Source organism: Suricata suricatta, chromosome 1 (assembly GCF_006229205.1).
Source record: "Suricata suricatta isolate VVHF042 chromosome 1, meerkat_22Aug2017_6uvM2_HiC, whole genome shotgun sequence".
Lineage (NCBI taxonomy): Eukaryota > Metazoa > Chordata > Mammalia > Carnivora > Herpestidae > Suricata > Suricata suricatta.
The window spans coordinates 57706321-57724772 of record NC_043700.1 but is presented as its reverse complement, the minus strand read 5'-3'; the positions used below and the strand labels follow the sequence as shown (position 1 = coordinate 57724772).

General features: G+C 34.0%; 1 non-coding gene across 1 annotated transcript; it reads right to left on the bottom strand.

Moving 5' to 3' along the window:
- Positions 1-9180: 9180 nt before the first annotated feature.
- LOC115303730 lies at positions 9181-9313 on the bottom strand. The gene has a single exon (XR_003914216.1). It is a non-coding gene; the product is annotated as a small nucleolar RNA SNORA68 (small nucleolar RNA).
- Between the last annotated feature and the right edge of the window lie 9139 nt (positions 9314-18452).

Genomic DNA, 18452 nt, shown 5'->3' with positions numbered 1-18452 from the left:
AACAAATAAAATATGGCTATATTTTTGTGGAAAATATCCTTGCTATTTAAGTTTAATCAGAAAAATCTAGAAATGTAAAACCTCAGGAGTTCCACCTCTAAGACATAGAAGTTTTAAAATTACTTTGATGACTAAGATTGCAATGCTCATGTATTTCCATAAAATGACTTAATGCTCAACAGACCACGTGAAATGCCTTAAGGAAAAGCAAGAGAGCCCTGACGTGGAAGGTAGGTTGTTGGTTATATACAGGAACATGTAAGGGATGGGGAATAAATGGAAGAAAAAAGCGACAGAAAAAGAAATAAGATAAATGCTAGTGAGGTACCGTGGTTCACAGGATAAAATCAGTATTCATGTGAACTCTTGAGATGTTTTTATTCTGAAAACATTTTTAGACCTAATCATGCATCGTTCTGAAAATAATTGAACAATTCATTAAATGCACATTTTGCAAATGTTTAGTGTTTTATCCTAAAATCCATCACTGTAAAATTAAGATATTATGCATGTCTTACTAAAAATGAGGAAGTCTTTGAGTTCTTAAAAATAATTATTTGACATAAAAAAGTTTCAATTTGAAACATAACAAAAATTATTTGAAAAAAGAGGTAAATTTAAGTGGACCAATAATTTTAAATTATTTTTTGATATAATAGTATGTAATATCTCTCTTTTCATATTAAATATATTTTCAAAAATCTAACATTTATCACTGATTCTCAGAACCAGAAGTAATGCCATTATCATCTAGTTTAGTGACTGATCTTGTGTGAACATGATTTTAGAAATGTTATTCAGGTTAACACAGTGTGTTAAAAGCAGATGTAGAACTAAAATTGAGATTTCTTTTTACCCTTTAAAGTTGGTGGTTTTCTAATGTTCCATCAGATCTGGAAGTCCTGAAGATACGTTTTCAGGCCTGGAGACAAGTTACGGCAATGAAAACCAAAACTAAAGTGTATTTTAATTTAAAAATTTTTAAGTGTTTATACGTGTGTAAAAGAAAGAGTAGAGGGGAGCAAAGAGAGAGGGAGACACAGAATCCGAAGAAGGCTCCAGGCTCTGAGCTGTCAGCACAGAGCCTTACACAGGCCTCCGATGCACAAACTACAAGATCAGGACCTGAGTCAAAGTCGGACTTAAAGAGTATTTTAATTTGACTATAGCACAGCCCAGCCTTCTTTTGTTTGGGATTAGTGACATAGTTTGCTAACTAGTCCCTTTGTTTTTTTTCATGTTCCCATGCCACACTTCACAAAAAAAGTGATTTTTTTCAACAATATAAATAGGTTCTTATCTGCTACTTGCTTGAAATTCTCTAGTGTTTCATTCACATTTGGAATAAAATTCAAACTTTTTATGGGCCTACAAGGTGAGATGTAATTTTGTCCTACCTGACTTTTGCCCTCAGTTAACACAAGTGCACCAGAGTGGGCACCTCCTACAACGCCTAGTCTCTCCTGAGAACTTTGATGTAATAGTTATTCAATACTTAACAATGATTCCAGGAGACAGATGTGCTTTAGTCCCAACTGACAGATTACATTACTGAGTTTAGAGGGACTAAATAAACTGCTTCGTGTTATGAAATGGTGGAGCCAAGATTTAATTGAGACCTTCTGACCGCAGGCTCTGTGCTCCATGTCGTGCTTGGTTTCTCTTCCTTCTACTTCTGCAGCGGAGACTGACTCTCTTCTTCAGGACTCAAGATTATCTTCTTATCTAAGACTTTTGAATAGCCTTCCCCTTTGTATAGAATGGTATTGTCCCAGGTCATCGCATGGCTTGGTTTCATACATGTTTCAAGTGTCGGTTCAAATATTAGACAGAATGCGAGTGCAGGAGGACAGAAAGAGAGAGGGAGGCATAAAATCTGAAGCAGGTTCCAGGTTCTGAGCTGTCAGCGGAGAGTCAGGCGTAGGCTTGAACCCACAAACAGTGAGATCGTGTCCTCAGCTGAAGTTGGACACTTAACTGATGGAGCCACCCAGGCACCCCTATTATTATTCTTCTCTTTAGCATAGGTTTTATTTATCATGTAAATAGTCTGTTTCTCCTTCCTTCCACATGTACAATGGCCAGCCTGGTCATGATTATTCATCAATTCTTAACTTAGTTTTTTCTCAGCATTTAGCATTTCCTGAAATTATGTTATGTTTCCTCATTTGACACATGTAATCTCTGAAGGTTTTACTAGAATGTATTCTAAGGACAACAAGATATTTTTCTATTCACTATTTCCTCTGCTTAAACTATTAGAATATATACTACGTAAATATTTCTTACATTAATTTTCTTATCTTCAGAATAACCTCTGGAAAAATATTTTATATGCTTCAGAAACTAATAAAAATAATGCTGAATTACTATTTGGGGGACATTATACATGTTTTATTATAAATATATCTTCCCCTTCACTCATCTATTCAGTTGATTTATTAAATTATCATAAAATTTAATTTAGTATCTTGATTTTAACAATCAGTTCTAGGTTCCTTCAGCTATGTTATGCTCCTGTTTCATTCATAGATGCTCTAAAAAAATATCAGCATGGAAATAAAAAGTATCCCTTTTATTAATACAAGTATGTTTTGACTAAGTTTGATACTCTTCTAAAAGAGATTGTTATATGTGTTCATAAAGAATTTGCATAGATATAAAACTATTAAAATGATATAATTATGACATTTGACTGCAGGTAGGGGCTGAATATGCACAAAAAGAAAACTATAAAGCTAACAAATACTGGTGTTTTGTTTGTTTGTTTTTTAGTACTGTGTCTTAATCTAGAGACCCAATAAATATAATGGAATCCTCTATCAACTTCATAACACAATATTCTAGAGATTGGCACTGCAGAAGAGAATATAAAATCTGTAAGGAGGTACCTTTGTTTGGAAATGTCAGAAATGTCATCTGTGAGTTAAAATTGGATTTCAGTACCATGGCCTAAGATGTTATTATTTCAGTATATTTATGGATGCAGTATCTGTAAACCAATGCAGTGAAGATGAGTAATAAGTAACCTTAAATTAAGACTCTAAAAGAGAACAGTAAATATAATTTTACTGTTACCACTGTAACTTTGTGAAATGGAAATAATGTTTGGAAAATGGCAATGTGCTATGGGTGTTCCATTTTTAAAAGAAAGGTACTTCTTAAGAGGAGAGACAGAAGAAAAAATTTAGTACTTGAAAGCATATACTTTCATGAAAATATATAAATGTGAGGGTAGAAACTGGCTGATAGCCAAGGAAGAATAAGACTGAAATGGTATAAATAAGGTAATGTGTTATGTACTTTTATATAGATGGAAAAATATAGTTTTTGATAGACTAAAGCATTTTCATGGAAATACTTCAAATAGCCAGCTCTATTGAGAATGTGTTTGCTTAAAATATAGTATCTGAGAATTTCTTAACCACAAATCCTTTTCTTAATACATACATATGTATATATAATACATAAAGTATATTTATAATATATTTTTAGTATATATTGTATACATAAAGTATATATAAATAAAGTATATAAAATGGCAGTGATGGCTCCATAGAAGAATGCAATATTTTCATTTTTTAATTCTTGGTAATCATGAAATACCATAGATATATTGATATATGTATTGTTTGGGGATATATATATATATATATATATATATATATATATGCAAAAGTTTAAAGTAAAAAGTAATGAATCCAGGGCACTTGGGTGGCTCAGTCATTTGAGCTTCCAAATCTTGATTTTGGCTCAGTTCATAATCCCAGGGTCATGGGATCAAGCCCTCTTTGGGCTTAGTGGTGAGTGCAGAGCCTGCTTAAGATTCTCTTTATCCCTCTGTCCTTCTCCCCATCTTACGCTCTCTCTCTCTCTTAAGAAAAAAAAAAGTGAGGAATCCACAGATTTCCGGGAAATATAAAGACTAATGTTAAACATTGCCCAAACTGGGTCCTATGTACACTACACTTGTGCAATGCTTCTAGAGACAAATGAGAAAGTAATTTCAAAAGGCAATATGGAGTGTATTCTTCTTATGAAGTTCATTGTATCATTAGCTAATGGAAGAACATTCTAGTATCTATTGCTGAATAACCACTCTGAAAGTCAATGCTTAAAACTATGATGAATTAATTTTGTTTGTGAATCAGCAACTGAACAAAGGTCTCATAGGGACAGCTCCCTGGGTATCAGCTGGGTGTGTCAAAGGTAGGGGCTGGAATCTTTACTCTCACTAGATCATACATCTCATAGTTCATGTGGTTGTCAGTTGGATCTTGTCTTGGAGCTGTTGCTGGGACACCAACACATAGATTTTCCATAGAGCTGGTAGGCTTTTGCATAGCGTGGTGGTTGTATTTCAAAGACAGTCCTAAGAGTAGAGAGAAAGCCAGTGAAATCTCCATGATCTAGCAACTTTTATGATGTAGTGGATGCCATGCATCATCATTTCCACCTCATACTATTGGTTGGAATTCAGTTGTTTAGGCCAGCACATATTTAAGGGAGGAGAAATAGACTCCTTCTTTTGATGAGAAATTATCAAAGAATATGCAGATATGTTTTAAAGCCAATACAGATGCTTTGAATTTTTTAAGACAATGAAATCAGTTTAATTAGAATTGTCTCATTTTCTTGCTCATGGTTTTCTCTCAAATGACACTACTTAACATCGTGAAGATACTATTCTAAAAATAAGAAAAAAAGCTCTTGAGGAAGCTCTTCTTTCAAGTACATAGTATCATTCTGAGTTTACTTGAGCAGCCCAAGCTTAATGAAAGGGATTAGAGTGAACTGCAATGCATTTCCAAGAAAAGCTTTGTCACACAAAAGTCTAAAATTAGGCTCACATTTTGCCCAAACTATAAAGAAACAAATAATGTTACCTTTTCCTTTTACTCTTATTCAATTTAGGCTCAACCATTGTTTTGCCATTAGTAAATTTTTAATATGTTTGAGCAAAGTGGACACAGACACACATACCACTAACAATGTGATCTTTAAAAAGAAAATAAGATTTATTGAGTAAAGCTTAGAGCAGAGAAGATTTAAATCATAGCTGGGTCTTCCATTCTCTCATTATTCTGTAAATAGATATGTTTAGGCTGGATATACTGGCTTGGATGATGGCAATGTGCTATGTATAGAACTACAGGAGACCCCACCCTGGCAATATTTAACAACTTTATATGAAGAGGAAGAAAAGGCACATAGACTTTAGTATCCTGCAAGTTACTATTTTTAAATATAATAGGTAGCCTGGGACATTTACCCATGAAGCATTTGGTTATTCTCCCAGAAAGAGGTGGCTTCCTCCTTTGTGTTCTCATGATTTATTTTGAATAATTTCCCATGTCTTCAGAGACTTTTCCCTCATCCACTCCTATTCTTGTCTTTTTTTAAAAATTTTTTTAATGTTTTATTTTTTATTTTTGATACAGAGAGAGACAGAGCATGAGAGGGGGAGGCAGAGAGAGAGAAGGAGACCCAGAACTGGAAGCAGGCGCTAGGCTCTGAGCTAGCTGTCAGCACAGAGCCCGACGCGGGGCTCGAACCCACGAACGTGAGATCTGACCTGAGCCGAAGTCGGAGGCTTAACCGACTGAGCCACCCAGGCGCCCCTCCTATTCTTGTCTTTATCTTCACATCCATACTGGCTTTTTTCTCCCTGTAATGTAAATATATTTCTACCATATTTAAATGAAATGAAATATAGAAAATGCATTTCTGCTTACTATTAAATCCTTTTGCTTACAAAGCAATGTATATTTTGCAGACCGTTATGTTGGATTCACTACAATCATAAATTTTCTTTTACCAGTTCATTGAAACTCCTCCTTCAAGTTACCAAAAATGTCCTACTAGGAAATGTAGTGGCTACTTTCAAACTTTTTATCACCTGTCTTTTCTGATTCATGTGACATGGTTGGCCACACTTTTCCTCTCCTCTCCTGCCTTCTATTAATGTTTAGCTATCTATAAACTCCTAATGTGATTATATAGTATAAGCAAAATCTGTACAGCTTTTGAAATTTCATCACAGGGAATTATGCTTTTACTGCTAGTTTTTCCAAGAATTGCCCCTAAAATCCTGGCGTCCTTCTTGATTCCTCCTTTCTCTCACCTACTATTTCCTACCAGTGACCAAGAATAATCAGCTCTTCATCTTACTATGTCTTAAGTTTTTATTTATTTTTATTTTTTATTTCCTTTTTATTAAGTCAGGACATCACTACTTTTTTCTCTGGATTATTAATAAAACCTACTTCCAATATCTCACTTTTTTTCAGTCAAGCTCTCTCTAAATTATTCACCCAACAGCTACTATCTTGAAAATCTTTACCTGCTGAAAATCACTCACTGTCTACACCCATATTGACAAGCCTGTCATTTCCAGAACTCCATAATCCCTTCTTCCTCTCTGCTATTTTACATGATGCCCCATCTATGGGATTCCTTTTCTTTCCTTCCTTTATATGATAAACTCCCTGCCATTGATGATCGATCACATGCTGTGAGAATTCTATCACTCTCTTGTATATTATTAACATGCATTGATAATATGGCTCCATATTATCTCCTTAAGATATATCAAGTATTTATTTCATGGATTCCTTGTAAATGCATTTCATGGGGGTTTTTTTGGTTTTCTAACCACAGAGTCTGAATCTAATCTACACCTCACAAATGTATTTGTGTATTGAAAGAATATGGTAAAAGTGAAATGTCGTATTCTAATGTAATTATTTGTTCATGACTCCATCTCACTTAATCAAATTTAATGTACAAGACCCATATTTTATGTTTATTTATAATTCCAGTACACAGAACAGAACGTGCACTTTTTAAACATATGCTGAAAAATGACAAGTGGAAAGACAACATCTTGGGGGAAAGAAACAACTCAAAAGAATACCATTAACAATATTTTCTTTATATTTAAATTTGGATGGATATGATCAAGAGAAAGCTAGCCTAGCATTGGACCTGTGAAAATGCAAGATATATTCTTTTAATTTAAAAAAATTCCACTGTTTTTAACATAGAGTTTGTTTAGTTTTGGGTGTACTTATAGTGATTCAACAATTCCAAAATCACCCAGTGCTCATTGCAAGTTCACCCCTTCCTCCCCATCACCTATTTTACCCATTCCCCCACCCACCTCCCCTCTGGTAAGTGTCAGTATATAGTTAAGAGTCTGTTTCTTGGTTTCTCTTTCTTCTCTCTCTCTTTTTTCCTTTACTCATTTGTTTTTTTTCCTTAAATTCCCATATGAATGAGATCATATGGTTTTATCTTTCTCTGACTGACTTATTTTGCTTAGGATTATACTCTCTAGCTCCATCCATATTGTTGCAAATGAAAAATTTTCATTCTTTTTTATGGCTGGATAATATTCCATATATATCACATTTTTTTCTATTCATTTGCTGGTGGACACTGAGGCTTCTTCCATAATTTGGCTTTTGCAAATAATGCCCCTATAAACATAGCGGTGCATGTATCCTTTTGAATTAGTGTTTTGAAGTTTTGGGTGAGTACCCAGTAGTGTGATTCCTGGATCATAGGGTAGTTCTATTTTTAACTTTTTAGGCAAACACCAGATTATTTTCTATAGTGGCTCACCAATTTGCATTCCCACTAACAGGGCACAAGTTTCCCTTTTTCTCCATATCCTCACCAACTCTTGTTTCTTGTGTGTGTGTGTGTGTGTGTGTTTTAACCATTCAGACAAGTGTGAGGTTATATCTCATTGTGGCTTTGATTTGCATTTCCCTGATGATCAGTGATGTGGAACATGTTTTCATGTGTCTGTCAGCCATCTGGATGTTTTCTTTAGAGAAATGTCTATTGATGACTTCAGCTCATTTTTCATTGGATTGTTTTCTGCTGTTTAGTTTTATAAGCTCTTTATATATTTCAGATATTAGACCTTTATTGGATAATTCATTTGCAAATATATTCTCTCATTCTAAATATTTCCCTCAATTTTGTTGATTGTTTCCTTCACTATGCAGAAGCCTTTAATTTTGATGTAGTCTCAATCATTTATTTTTGCTTTAATCTCCCTTGTCTGCAGAGACTTATATAGATAAATGTTGCTACAGTCAATGTCAGAGACATTATTGCCTATGCTCTTTTCTAGGATTTTTATTATTTTAGGTCTCACATTTAGGCCTTTAATCCATTTTCAGTTTATTTTTGTGTATGATATAAAAAAGTAGTCCAATTTCATTCTTTTGCTTGTTTCCCAAACATTTGTTGAAGAGACTTTATATTTACCATTGGATATTCTTTCCTGCTTTCTCAAAGATTAATTTACCATATAACAGTAAGCTTATTTCTGGATTTTTTATTTTGTTCTATTGATCTTTGTGTTTATTTTTGCACTAGTACCATAGTGCTTTGATTACTACAGCTTTGTAATATAATCCAAAGTCTGGAATTGTAATGCCTCCATCTTCTCTTTTCTTTATTCTTTCAATTTTTTTAATAATATGTTTTAATTTCATTCCTATGCGTAACTGTGTCATTGCATCACTTTTTCTATATTACTTTTGCAATTTCACCTTAAATTTACCAAGAAATCATAGATAATCTGTGGTTTGGTTTTAGCTCACTTAACAAAGTTCTTCATAATGGTATATCAAAGTGAATGAAAGGGGGTGAAAAAATTAGTATAAATTTGAGTAAACTTTGGAAAAAGTTACATTACCAATCAGAAACACTTGCTTCTGAAAAAGCATATTAAATACTTACTGTAAAATTTGCTAGGATGTTTTAGGTACTATAATGGAAGAACTTTTCAAAACTCAGAATGGTTCTATTTCTAAAAGTATTTTCTTTTATTAAAATGTTATTAAAATGATATTTGATTAAAATGGTGTTGATGGCATTCCATTTTATTAAAAAAGATATTAATATTGTTACCAATATAGAAAGATAAAAAAACAAGCCTTTAAAATAGAACTCTTGAGTCAATGATAGCTGTCTTAATTCTTTATTTTTATGCCCCAAACAAGCATTTAGTAAATTCTCAGATTTTTACTATCTTACAAAAGAAATTACCATTCCACCCCAAATTTTGTATAAACTTAAAAGTACAAAACATGGAATTCACTCTGACAGGGCAGAGCTTTTGCTGTTTTTTTTCTTTTTTTTTCTTTTTTTTTCCAACAGGGGTGTAGAACCTCCAAATTCACTTTGAGGGGCACAGCCACAGCCCCCCAAAGGTGACGAGATCCACTTGCTGTCGGCACCTCTGTTTAAACCACTGTTACAAGGAACAGCAGCTCTTGGGTTGAGGTGCTCTGCTGTTTTGTTTCTTAATATGCTCCCAGAATCTGGAACAGTGTATGACACTTAATAGCCACACAGTAAATATTTTGTGGAATGAAAAAATCTGGTTTGAATGGATTGTAACATATGAATTGAGGCTCATCTAAACTAGTCTCATTATCAAGGCAGAAATAGAACTGTATACATGTATTATACACTTCTCTTATCATCTCTAAGTCATTCATATATCCATTGATGTCATTTATATTCTCTCACAAGAGACTGTTAAATGACCATCCTATAAATTTACTATATTTCAAATCTATCACAAAAAATCTATTAACTAAGATTTAATATTAAATGTTTAAAAGTCAATGACTACAAACACTTTTGTCACCCTTAAAAACCATAGATACTTTTAGGATGTCTAAGGACAAACATAGCCTTTTTCCCCCCTACTCAAAACATGTGATATAATAAATATTTTGAAAGAATGAATGTGATGTTCTTACATAATTACAGGTTTTCCCTGCTTCTAAGATATGTAATGTTCATTTTGGCAAATATTAAGGAGACTCACAAATAATTCTTCATTGTGCAGAAAACATGTTATTTTTGTGCCTAATTTTTTTTCATTTTGTGCCCTTAGAGGTTAATATGCATTCTTATAACAAGAAAATCAGGTTCAATTACTTTTCTAGCCATACAAAACCCCTGTGCAAACACCAGTTATGCACCTATCATATGCCCCTTTTTCTAGCTCTTGGCTCTAGGAGTCATTTTCCTTCACTATTTGTTCAGCTCAGTCTTTCAATTCATTTAAGTCTGTGGTCAAGTGTCAGATCCTTGAATAGGTCTTCCCTAGTCAATGCATCTTCATTGTCTCTGTTTTATTTTTTTTCATAGCACTTATTGCTACCTGCTATTCCTACAGAAATGTATACATATTCATTTATTTATTTACTCTCTAATATTAGAAAGTAAGCTCCATGGGGACAGAAGCTTTTCAGTTATTTTTGATGTTCTATACTGAATAGTTATTAGCATGCTGTAGGCACTCTATCCTCAGTTTTTAAGCAAAATAAGAAATAATAAACAAGAGGGTACATTTGATTATGGGAAAATTGGTAAGGTACCTTTTGTTTAAGGCAAACTGGGTAAGTCTTCACCAAATTAGGAGGGACTCTTAATAAATAGAGTCTTATAAAATACTATCCTAGCAAGAAGTACTCAAATGCTGATTCCCTGTATATCTTTACAGAGGCATGTGAAGTATCAGGTCTTAAAAGGGACCTTTCTAGGTAAAAAAAGGAGGAATAAGAATTTATCCCAAAGCTTTCTGCCAAAAACTTCCATTAGTCAATATCCCCATGGCCATAATGCACCTACACACTGTATCTCAAACCTCTCCAGGCTGTCACTAGGGAAGCGAGGTCCTCCCTGGGTCCCTTCTGGATGGTGAACTGCTGCAATGGACTTGCCTTGGCGATCAGTGTGAATGTGGGGTTCCTCAACCTGTAACACTAATAGCAGCAGCAGCAATGACCTGGCTTCTTGGTCATTTTGAGCTTGTGTAGGATTTTCACATAAGTATTTAGGTTCTTATTAAGTCCACACCAAAACACCGTAACTTTTTCTCATGCAGCTTTTCCTCCTGCTCAGTTTCAAACCCAAGTAACTACTGAATAAGATATGCTGAAGATGTGAGTTAGTGTGACCTCATCCAAATCATAAAGATTTTTATTTTAAGTTCCATACCAATGATAAACCGATTTTTACACTATGCAATCTAAGAGTTCTTGACAGGTGAACATATTCACTAGTCTAAATCTCCAAGATAATTTGGCTTTGATAAGTGTTTAAGTTATATTCATTGATCAATTTCATAGCTTTAACCACTAAATGTCCATTTTTGTGGATTCACCTTAAGGAATTATTTGCCTACTGAGGGAATATTCTTTCTCACCTAAGGTTGGCTCTTTATAGAAGAAACAATACAAAGCAAATTGCTAAATATTTTGGAAAGCACTAGGCAAGTGTAATTATAATTGAAACAGAGGGTTCGCTAATTATCTTTAATTACCGACATGAGTTAGGTGATAAGCACTGAGGAGGCAGCCACCATGCACTCAACCCAACGTACTTATTATAACATGTTTAGTTGCTGAATTCAATGAAGTGTAATGTAAGCTCCATTAAGATGAAGACTGTCTCATTTTATTCACCTGTTCTATAGAAGGTCCCTAAACCATGTTTATTATGGCTAGAATCACTAGATACTTAGAGGTGGCCTAAATAAACACCCTTTTCCTGCTCATTTCACCAGTCTAAATAATGTTGTCTACCTTCAGTTTTGTGCTCTGATTTCTTGTGCAAATGTATCTTTTAGTCTTCTTTCTCTGTCCTTCTCTTCTCCTTCTCTCTATGTAAATATGCATATGTAAACATACATCTATACATGTACAATACATACATATCTGCTCTATAATACACATGAAAGCATGTCATATGCATGCATATATATATTAAATTCCACCAATTAAAATAAATACTAATTAGCATTTGATACTTGCATGTTTTTTTTTAATTTTTTTATGTCTTTTATTTATTTTTTTTTGAGAGACAGAGAGAGACAGCGTGAATGGGGGGGGGGTCAGAGAGAGAGGGAGACACAGAATCCGAAGCAGGCTCCAGGCTCTGAGCTAGCTGTCAGCACAGAGCCCGACGTGGGGCTCGAACCCACAAACTGTGAGATCATGACCTGAGCCTAAGCTGGCTGCTTAACCGACTGAGCCACCCAGGCACCCCTGATACTTGCATGTTGAGTCATTAATATTGAGATCTGATTTACCAATTTCAATCTTGGATAATTTTTTTTCAGTGTAAGCACTTTACATTGTCTGAGTGAAAAGTAGTTACTGCATTGCATTAGTTACATTAAAATGAAAAATTGACTCTAATAACCTAGATCTGTAAATAAATGTAAGCAGATTAAACAGGGCCTTTAACTTCTCTCTTTGTTGACAATCATACTAAATACTGACTAGATGTCCTTGGAAATGCTTGGTTTCTAGACTCTAACAGACTTGAATTTGAACAATGATGCACCATTTTCTTGCAAGAAACCCTTAACAAATCTTGGATCCTTAGTTTCTTCATCCAATAAATGGAGGTATTTATTGGACATTTTTAAGGATATTGTGGGATCAGATAGAACAAATCATGTGCTGTGTAGTAGGCATGCTACATTTAGATATTTATACTAAAGATATAGAACAATCAAAATACTAACATGTAATCTATATGGAAATTTAATTACTTCTTTTGACATTTTCCCTTTGTGAAATCCTTGGCCGTTCTCTAATCTTGACTTGACTTTTTCTCTTCTGCAGAAGAACAATATAAAAATTATGATGACTCTCCATGGCTGGGAAAAGGTAGTCTGTATACGTGTATATCGTAAATAAGAATTTTCCTACTGTTAAAAGTTTTGGCAGAGATCCCAGAGGTGTTGAAAGGTAAAATGAATGCTACAACACCTAAGTCATACTGGATAAAATATTTTGAAATGTATTTGTGACCCTTATTTTATTATCTTACTCAGAACATAAATGAGATTTGTTTGAAAGTTGTAGAGATTGAATAGCATGAATTTATTTCAGAGAAATTTTCTGTTTACTATGCTTTTGGATAAACCTATATCACTTTAAGTTAACTGAATGAAAGTTCATGATAACTATTTGTGGACTGTGGCATGTGTGCTTTGCAGATGGGTAGTTCAGGATATGATATGAGACTTACTTTTGAAATGTCTAGCTTGGCAGGATCAAGAAAAGACGCTTAAGGATTCAGGGGGCCAGACACAAACCCAGCAAAATAGAGTCAACTATGAGCTATTTTAAAAATAACCCCACACAAAAGGTCCTTATTCCTAGGTGCCAGCTGATATCAGCAGGACAATGTTGGCATGTTTATTTAGATGAGAAACTGATGTAGAGTTGTTACTAGAAGTGGCATTTTCTGCAACAAATGGGAGTTTGGCCGTACCAGGTTTACTACAAGAAGTATAGAGAAGAAAGGGTTGATGTGCCTTGATACCTACAGGCTTCCCAGGGTAAAGGAAGACCAAGTTAGATGAGAATATTCTAAACTGAAAATGTAGGGTTGTTTTTTGTTTTGTTTTGTTTTGTTTTTGGTTTTTTTTGCTTTACACAGGACTGGATGCTTTACTGCCTAAAAACCACTTATCTCCCAACAGTAAGTGAAAATGTAAAAGTTGATAAGGACATGATCCGTAGACTGGAGTAAAGATATTTCTTTTGTTTGTACTCTAATATACACAATTCTTTTAATAAATATATCCATGAATTTAAATTCCTCGTAACGCTGGAGTTGAGCAAATGGATTCAGTTGAGCCTGCTTCTTTGTGGAAATTGACTGAAGCACTCTTCAAGAGAGTTAGGAATCCATGAATGTGATATTGAGAAGGTATCATAGAACAGAAATTATCATCTGTGGTATACACAGCAATGCAGCCCTAAAGAAAGAACTTGTTGCCCAGTAGTGAGAGCTACATTCAGTGGACACTTACTTTGGAGTTTGACTTACTTAAAGAGAATCACTTTGTTCAATGTTACACCCTTCTCAGAAAAGTCCATATCATGTGTCTGAGCAAGGTGGGCAGGGTAGGGGGAGGCACAGTCACTTGTATCTGCTATGGAACAATTTGCTTGACAATAATTTTTCTAGAGCTCTTTACCAGGTTGACCAAAGTTTGTTTCAGGTCTACATCATAGTTTAGCTTCTTTCTTTTACTTCCCCATCTTTTCACAGGTACTGTTCCCTATCATGATACATTCAGATATGTCTTTCACCTGTTTGTAGACAACCCAAAAGAAATAATATGTTTAAGATGGGGATTTAGAACTGGATTACTTGTTGGCTGTAGCGAGGGCTCATCAATACAAGGTGAAGAATAGATAGAGCCCAATACAAAGTGACAGTTCAGTTATTAAAACCTCCACCAGCATTACTTTTGATTACTAAAAACACGGGCAAAAAGTAGCCCAAAATGTGGCTGTGATACCAGTTGTGGTATTTTTTGCTATAGCAGTTGTATATGACCCCAGGTAGGTGATACGAGCCAATGATTTGGTGGATAAATTACATTCCATCCCAACTAGAAAAGATGATAGGAAACACTTTAGAGTCATGTGGAAAGAAAAAAATAAATAAACATTGACAGTTACTGTCCCAGGCTATGTTAACTCTCGTACCCTTTAACATAAGAAAGTCTATGAAAATATGGGCTATCTAGACATCCTGCACAGTATTACTCTAATCCATTACATTAATAACATTATATTGACAGTCCAGATGAGCAAGAGGTAGCTAGTAACCTGAAGTCATTCGGAAGACACATGTGCTCCAGAGATGAAAAGTAAACTCTGTAGATTCATGACCTGGACACATGCATAATTTTTGGAAGTCCAGGAGTCTAGTCATCATGGGGACACCTAGATATGCACTCTAAAGTAAAAGCTAATTTTACATTTTGAATCTCCCACCATGAAAAGGGTGAACATTATCTGTCAAGCCTCTTTGGACTCCAAAATTCAGTATATTCCACACTTGGAACCCCTTTCTGGTCCTCTGTTACTAAGTGACTTGAAAGTCAGCTTTGGATGGAGCACAGAGTAGGAAAGGACTGGGGACGGGTGCAGCAGCAGAGCAGGAGACACAGTCTATGTTATAAGAAATGCTGCTACATGGGCTATATGAATGAATAGAGGCTTACAATGTAGAAAGTGGTAAAAGAGATGAAGTCAAGAAAAAGAAAAACTGAGTCTCTACTCACTAGCTAAAACCTTAACCATTCAAAGAATATACTAGATAGCTTTCTTTTGACATTTAGCATCTTCATATCAGGCTTTACAAGATTCATGGAAAGTGGATATAATCTTAAATGCTATGGCCTGACATTGACAGGGATCATATATAATACCAGTGAGTCCATAGTACTACTCACCTGAAGTCATGAGACTGGACAGATGGTGATTCAAAACAGAGCAACCCAAGTTACAGCATTAGACTCCTGAAGCAGTACATGTGCCATTTTAGAAGACCGTTATATTTCTATAGACTTTTCTAATTTTTAATATTAGAAGATGTGGGACCAAAATGAAGAAATTGTGATAATAGGTAATTTGGCTATTATCCACGCCTCTTGTTCTGAGAGTTCTTCATAGAAGGGATGGAATCTGTTCTTCAGGTGTGGTCCTGAAACTCTTGGCTCTTAGGGCACAAACAACAACCAGTATCCTTCTGTTAATATTTTAATCTGCAGTGTTCAAATGTGTCATCTCCAGAATTTTTAAATTCATCAGATGATGTAACAAATAATATAATCCCCCAAAAGGGAGAGAAAATCTTGATATATGTGCAATTTTTATTTGCAAAAAAATGATACAATAACATAGATAAGTTTCACAGACATAATGTTGAACCAAAAAAGTCAGATAAAAATAGTATACTTTATAAGTTCACATGTATAAAATATTCCGGTATAGGCAAAACCAACAATATGAGTGATGGAAGTCCTTCAGGTTGAGGAAAAGTGGGGGATCAAAGTGAAAGAGAATGAAGGAACCCTCTGGAAAAAGCCTACACTTTGATCTTGGTAATAAGTACACTTAAGATGTGTGCACTTTATGTGTATCTCAATAGAAAATATTAAAGGAAGGCAAAAAAGCACAAAGAACAGCACCAACAACCTTAGAAGGAAATCAGGGGGTGGCAGACACAATGAAATACTGGAAGATACTGGGAATTTGCGTTTTTTCAGGTCATAGTTGTAACTGCTCCTGTGTACTCGTCCCAACCCCAATTCCTAGGGTCCTCTATTCCCAGGCAAACCATTTATAAAGGTTTTTTTGAGTTATTTTTTAACCTAGTGCTGTATTTATGATAAAACTATCATTTCAGCCCCTAAGTTATCATAATACACTCTTCAGTATAAATATTTTTAATATTTCTCCTAATGATTATACCTAGCCATAAAATAAGACAGTTATAACTTTGTCTTTTTGAAAATCTTCTGTTTTCCCTTATGAAATACTCATTTATCAGGTTCACACTTGACTATCAATTATAAATATTAGATTTTCCTGTGAAAAGTAATAATTTTATACTCAAAGCAGGGATCTACCTCATATAATGACTTTTGTCAATGTTAAGGATTAGGATGTTAGTGCACATTGCGGAATTACAGCTGGGAATGAAAAGTCGCTAATGAAATTTGTGGCCCACATCATTAGGAACAGAAACAAACTTGGTAGTCATATGTAACAGTATGTCTCACCTGACACTTCTGCCTCACATATTGATTTTTGAGCTACGTGATATAATTTTATGACACTCCAAACTCTAAACTAAGATTTAACTATGCAGAAATATACTTTGAGGTCTTAATTAGGCAATTAAAAACAACAACAACTAATCACCTAAATTGGAGGTAGGGAACGAAAAGTGAGCAATTTTAAATAACAGGAAATGTTAATTGTGTAATTTTATTTTTTTACATATTTGCTATTTGAGTATGAGTACCTAATCATTCCATTTTTCAAATACATTGTCTATCACAGAAAATTAATACAATTTTAAGTTTCGTTGGGTTTAAAGGAATTTAGGTGTTGTACCATTAGGTGTTGTATATCCCAAGACAGACATTTAGGTATTTAAATCTCATTAAATGTACATTGCTTATGCAGATATCTGTGAATAATCGAGCAACTTTTTATCCATAGTGGAATATCAAGAAACCTTTTTAATCATCTTGCTATTTTAGCACTTATGCAACAATGTTCTTCTAACCTGCACTTTTAATTTTCATTTTCTTAATTTGCATCTATTAAACTGTCTAATTTAAATTCATAGTTTTTCATTAAAAAGGCTTAAGCGATGATGCAGGAGAGGTATCCTTGGGGAATTTTTCCCCCGATTTTTGTCACCTATGAATTTCATCCTTTACTAAGTCTTGGGTAGAAGTTCATTCTTAGCAATATATTTCCATAAGCCCAAAATACATTCCATGTAAAAAGGACACCAAATGTTTTAAAGTTTATTTCTCTCCTAAATCAGTGGTATGATAACTCTTAGACTAAGTCACTGAGCCAAAACGCTAGAAGTTACAAACATAAATATTCTGAGGAGGGGCCAGTTGTAGCCTTAAAGATATTTTATTGTATATGCCCTACATCTACATTGAACGTCAAAAGTTGCATTCATTTCACATCTACTGATTTTCATTTATGTCTTTATCTGTAAGCTATTTTGAGAGACATAGTTTTATTTTATATATATTCCAATATGCTGATATATATATATATATAATTTTGATATACATGTACATTCATGTTTTTAGTTAACATACAATATAATATTAGTTTCAGGTGTACAATATAGTGATTCAACACTTCCATACATACTAATTTTATGTAGTTATCCACAAATATATGTAATTTTTACAGATATATAAAATCTTATTTTTAATTTATATGTTAGTAAAGTTAATGACATTGACCTTGACAAGGAGATAATAAGTGTAAATTTACAATTTTTAAAACTCCAATATCTATTACTTATTTAAATTTGAATACTAAATTTACTACTGATTGCATTCTACAAGTGCTTCACTGTGCTGATGTACGGGTATGATAAAAATAGCAGCTGATCACAAGGAACTTATACTGTAGAACTGGAAATTTGTAATTTCCTTTTTGTGTACATTTTGAATTCATGATAACCCACTGCTCTGCTTTTGTAGCTTCACGTTTTAAATGCTAGTAATTTTTATACAGTCCTCTAGCAGGATTTGATGAAAACTGAATCTAGGGGTTCCATCAAGTTTCCTTATTGATCATTTGAAATTGGAATTATGAGATTCTATATTTGTCTTTTCTAGCACCTTAACAGAACAAATACAAGTTTAAGACCCATGATATTGTCATGCTTTCCATAGAGTGAAAATTAAGAGGCAGAGACACATGATTTGAAAAATAAGAGAAAGTATCACTGAGGTTTCACAGCAGAAGAAGAAAAAAGCTTTTATAAAATAATCACAAAATTATTCATTATTAAAACTGAGATGAGAGTTCTTACTAGAAAGAGAAAGA